This window comes from Brachycentrus maculatus, unplaced genomic scaffold, assembly GCF_059751285.1.
Source record: "Brachycentrus maculatus isolate JH-2025_06_01 unplaced genomic scaffold, ASM5975128v1 h1tg000124l, whole genome shotgun sequence".
NCBI classification, from domain to species: Eukaryota; Metazoa; Arthropoda; class Insecta; order Trichoptera; family Brachycentridae; genus Brachycentrus; species Brachycentrus maculatus.
This window is the reverse complement of record NW_028280877.1, coordinates 1178987-1184721: the sequence shown is the minus strand read 5'-3', so window position 1 is coordinate 1184721 and position 5735 is coordinate 1178987. Positions and strand designations below refer to the sequence as shown.

Here is a 5735-nt window from a genome sequence, read left to right as displayed (position 1 = left end):
AACACCGCCCCTCAATTTTTTGCCACCTCTAAACGGTTTCAAGCGTCTCTATGACAAGTTTAGACCTAATGGCTCGTTTTTTCCTACATTTTCTGCGCGGTTTCATCTTTGTGGATTTTTCGGAAAATACGACGTAATAAATCGGAAATTTCCCATTACTGGAGTGTCAATAAAGTGAGTCTTTTTTCCTTTTAAAATATGTGGAGAAAAATTATTTGACACGTTTAAGCATTTAAAAAATTATGCCCAACATGATATACCTATTACATTTCTTTGTTATGTTTGATAATAAAATATTTTATATACCTGTAGTTGAAAGCAAGTCTTTATTTTTATTTTTGTATTAATTGATATAACTGCATTTGACAATATATAAAGATTAACCAACAATTTAATAGTTTATTCCCACTTTGATTTTATTTAAAACCGACGGGTTTTGTCGTTACCGACATTTCAGATCGGTAAGAGGCTAGACCAAATTATTTGTCATATATTAACCTCTACCTTGTAAAAACAAGGTAGTGGTTAATATGAGATAAGTACCTATATATTTTTTAATTATTTGAAGTTGGTCATTTATAATAATTTAAACTTAAAATTTAATACTATCCTGCTAAAACTCCTAGAATTTTTTTATGAAATTATTGTTTCACTATACTTCTTACATTTATTAAATTTAAATTCATTTCAAATAATTTTTTGAAATTCTGTCATGCCATGTTTTATATATAACCCATAATCTTGTCTTTCTTCTTATCTATCTAATGATGAGATATGATCACTGGTCCAATAAAATAAAATGAAGAAAGCTAATTATTTTTTTTTTTTTAATTTTCTTTCAGTTATCTTTTTTTTCAAATTAATTAGCATATTGACTCGTTTAATATTTATTTCATTTAACGATATTTATGAATAATAATAAAAAATATATGGAATTAATTTTTATCTAAATTTACACCATTATATCGAAAAAAGTTTTGTTGATGCAAGTAATATTAACAATTATAGTCACCCTATTTCTTTTCAGTTTTCAGACGCCCATGGGCCAAACAAATAACATTTGTAAAACAAGTTCTCAAGAATTGAAATATTCCAAAACATAAATAACACACGTGTGCAGTGTTCTTTCGTCTTTCAGGAGTCGTCCCATCCCGAGAGAACGTCCCGAACAGCTGTCCCAAATCCTGTAGTTGTTCTAAAACTGCGATTTCTTCTTCCATTAAATGTTACGACTATGTGTCTCCGATATAGAGCCACTGTAAGCCTTTAGGATAGCAGTTTAGGTTTACTTCAGTACCCAATTTCAACTTTCAGCCTGAAAATACTCCTATTTATACCTGAAACCTGAAAGAAAACAACGGTAGTAAAATCAAGCCAGCCATAAAGGTTTCAGTTGGTTAAGAACATTTACGATGAGTCAAAATTGAGACATATTTGAGTCCTTTCTTGTACCAGATTGGTCTTTGTTTCAGACTTGTATCATTTCAATGCCAATGTCGTATTCTAATACCTGCGATAATCGCGTAATTTTTGTTTTGTAGTGTTTTTTTTGTGGTGAGTGTTGCATAGATTTTAAACAAAAAAAATGAAGAAGAATATGGAAGTCTGGGCATTTACGGGGCTGACGACCGTCATCGGCTGGTTTAAGTGATCACTTTACACACGTGTAACATTCACCAATTCTACCCATTATTGACATCCACACTACTTAAATTCTTGGAAGTTTTACATATATGAACCAATTTAGAAACCTTGTTCTTGTCTCTTTAGAACTTCACTAGAGACATCTATTGGTGAGATGTAAAGAAGCTTTTTACTAAGCAGAAACTCTTATATTATCTTCATCTTTGATGAGATGTCAAAAAATAATATGAAAACTACTCTTGTAATTGGAGATAATCTAGATTTTTTGAACAAGTATTTGGACACACTAAAAATGTTGTAAAAAAAACTTTCACAAAAAACTCTACAAAACAAAAATACTGTAAAAAATGTAATGATACATAAAAAATATAAAAATAAATCCAATAATTGAAAATAATCAAGATTTGTGAACAAGTATTTGGCACACACAAAATTTTGGAAAAAATATATTTCACTTGCCAGCAACTTGTTGGAAATTTTTCCGGGAATTGTATAAGAGAATTTCAATCCTTCGATATCTCATACCATCACGCGGTGGAGAAATATCGCAGTTTACATATATTGTAACGCGATGTTTCAGTATGTTTTTCATACACCCTTCAATGTTTCAGCGCGTGCTCTTTTATGAAGACGCCGCGTATTCACTCAGTTGTGAGAAACGTAATAAAATGATATGACAACGTTATATTTTCAATTTTATCAAAGTAACCTATTTTCGTATTTATTGAATATTGAAAATAAAAACATTAAACACGCTTTCAATAAGTAAATACGTACGCGTATTCTATAAAAGGATATTTTAAACATAAAAAGTTTAAAAACATGTTTTCCTATAATGTCACTCGTTTATATTCGCAATTTTCCTTTAAAGTATCGCGTATCTTTAGCATTTTTGAGAGAAAAACATATACGCACAATATTTCCAACAAATATGTAAAATGATCACATATTTACTATTTATTGACTTGGCGTTTAATTTGTAGAACTCCATTTTAATTTATGTATTAATTTTAAATCAAACACAGATTTTTTGAGTCAACTAAGTTGTATTTTATTAACAAAAAACACATAAAAAATTATATTGTGACAATTGTTTCGCCTTGTTAGGGCATTATCAAACAATTGTCACAATATAATTTTTTAGGTGTTTTTTGTTAATAAAATACAACTTAGTAGACTCAAAAAATCTGTGTTTGATTAAAAATTAATACATACATATTTACTAATTTATTTATTTATTTTAACTACTTCTTCAAACCTTTATCCACACCTGATGGTGCATACCTAAGGCACTGCATCATATAAATGTAGTGTTATCTTCATCGTTAACACATGTAGGAAAGGTCTCTGCCATCTCTTCAGCTCTCTGCCTCAGTTTATATTATTTCATTTTAAATTCAAATACAAAAAAATATGTACATTGACGGGTTTATTGCTAAAAAGCAATATCTTCCAACTAACCAAAAACGGACTAGTGATATTGCTAAAAATGTTTGACAACTTATAAGTTGTATGTAAGCTGTTTGCAATCAGAGGGTAGATAGTATTTGAACATAAAGTGAAAATTAGAAATAAAGAAAAACAAAAATTACTATTTACTACTCTATTAATGAATTTAAATTTTTGATACAAATGAATAACTGTGTAACGATCTCTATAAATTAAAAACTTCTAAGTATAACAGTGTAAAATTTGTTGATGTTGCGTCAAGAGCAGTCGTGGCCGAGCGGTTAAGGCGTCTGACTAGAAATCAGATTCCCTCTGGGAGCGTAGGTTCGAATCCTGCCGACTGCGAATTAATTTTATATTTATACATACATGTATATTTTTACCAGATATTGTGGTGGAGTCACCTTTTTCCAGGGTTTGTCCCAGCTAAAGATTAAACATGTCCGCCTCCAAAGTTTAATGGTCAATGTGTATGGTGTAATGGTTCGATTCCCAGGGGGGTCAAATAAATATGAGTGATTTTTTCACTCTAATATTTATTTCATATTACCCTGGACTGGTACCTGGAGAACTGATCACCTTTCCTTCATGTGTTAACGATGAAGATAAAACTGCGTTTATATGATGCAGTGCCCTATGCACCATTGGGGTGCGGATAAGGGTTTGAATGAAAGATTAAACATAAATATGTTTAGGAAAAATGCTGTAGTCATTTTTATTTCTGGAAGGGTTGTATTTGATTTAATCTGTTATAGGGAAATTTATTTTGGTAATTCACTTATATCACATAAAGTACTCCTAAGTACCCATGCATTTGAAGTTAACTGGTGTTCTCTCATTCTTATGTCCGTACGAAACCTAGTTATGACTGTGGAAGTCTTGGATTTCAGTGTGATATTTAAGGGACGTTCTGTATAATAAAAATATATTACGAGCATCAACCCCAGTTCACATATTTACAAAAATAAGGGTACGCAGTGATTTTTCCACCACCGCAAGTGATTTTAAGTGAAAATTTCGAGTTTAACCCCTGCGTGGAGTTGTTATCGTTTTCACATAACTCTGTAATAGATTAGGGGAGTTAATTTATATATCTCATACATATCGCTCACTCCTTTCAAGAACGTCATAAATCAAAAAACATGATTTTTCAGGAGAGCGTTTTTAAAGTTTGAAAATATAATGCAATGTTTTAAAAATAAATATCAAGCCACTTATTAAACTTTTTACTGTGCAACAGATCCTATGAGGTAAAACCTGAAGGTTTATTCTACATTTGAAAAATATTTAGTTTATTAAAAAAAAAATAAACAATACCTTTTCTTCAAAATGCAAAAACAACACTTTCTGCCCTGTAGCGGGTAAATATTAAGTTAAAAATATGCCACTTTTGCTGGGTTATAGTACATTTTTTGGGCATTCCGAAAACATAAACAGCCGAAAATTGTCGATTTTTGATTTATGACGTTCTTGAAAGGAGTGAGCGATATATCATAAATGTAATGATGCTTTTTGTTCAACATGGATGGAAAAGAATATGGAGGTCTGGGTGTTTGCAGGGCTTATGACCTATCATAGGTTTGTTATCACTTTACGCTAGTGCAATATTCACCATTCTACCAATTCACATTTTGTTAAATAATCAAGTCAAAATTGTACATTGCATAAAAGATTCAATTTATTTGTTCAGGCGTTTCCCAGTTTGTAAAAACGTTCCGGTAAGATCTTGCATATGTCCAAATAAATAAACAAAAGCGTTACTTATCCAATTCATCAGAGATGGTTCTAGTGAACTCACATGTACAGTATCATGATATTAATAATATATGTAGAACTTCCAATATTTTGAGTCGTGTGGTTGCTAATCATGATTAAAATGTTGAAGTATTCACACGTGTAAACTGATCACTTTAATAGCTAATGAGAGGTCAATAGCCCTGTAAATATGCAGAATTCCATATTCTTCTTCATCTATGTTGAGATGTCAAAATAAAATAATTAAACACTGTTGCTAGATTATTAATGTAAACACGACTATATGTTTAGCCTAAATATCTTATTTACATTAATAAATTTAAGAAAGTGATACTTTTTATCTTAATCGATTTTTTTTCATAGATTAAATTACTAATTACCAAAAATATAACATAAAAATCTTCATACAATGAAGTATTATTGACTTAATGGGCTAACGAGGTATACCGGGCTTTACCGTGACCGATATTGGTTTATTTGGTTGTACCACACAAGCATTATTTATATTGACACAAGTGAATTGTGTCGCCATCTCTTTAAATTATAAACTCGTAAATTTGTATATTTTTTGTGAAGATTTTACAAGAAGCAGTCGTGGCCGAGCGGTTAAGGCGTCTGACTAGAAATCAGATTCCCTCTGGGAGCGTAGGTTCGAATCCTGCCGACTGCGAATCTTTTTAAAAAATTACAAAATTAAATAAGTTTTAATGAACATTTTAAAGAATTTTAAAGAATTACACCTCTTAAATATTGAGGTTTTTTTTTACAAATACATGTATTTTCACGAAACCTTTTGAAATTAGACTATATTGGAATAAAAATATTTTTTAAATTAGGCCAGTGAACTATAATTTATCTATAAAATTATCGTCACTCTCTATCCCGAA

General features: G+C 30.4%; 2 non-coding genes across 2 annotated transcripts; both read left to right on the top strand.

Annotated features, from left to right (window-relative positions):
• Positions 1 to 3356: 3356 nt before the first annotated feature.
• On the top strand, positions 3357 to 3438 carry TRNAS-AGA (transfer RNA serine (anticodon AGA)). The gene has a single exon. It is a non-coding gene; the product is annotated as a tRNA-Ser (tRNA).
• A 1998-nt stretch (positions 3439 to 5436) lies between these two features.
• TRNAS-AGA (transfer RNA serine (anticodon AGA)) lies at positions 5437 to 5518 on the top strand. Its single transcript has one exon. It is a non-coding gene; the product is annotated as a tRNA-Ser (tRNA).
• The last annotated feature ends 217 nt before the right edge of the window (positions 5519 to 5735 follow it).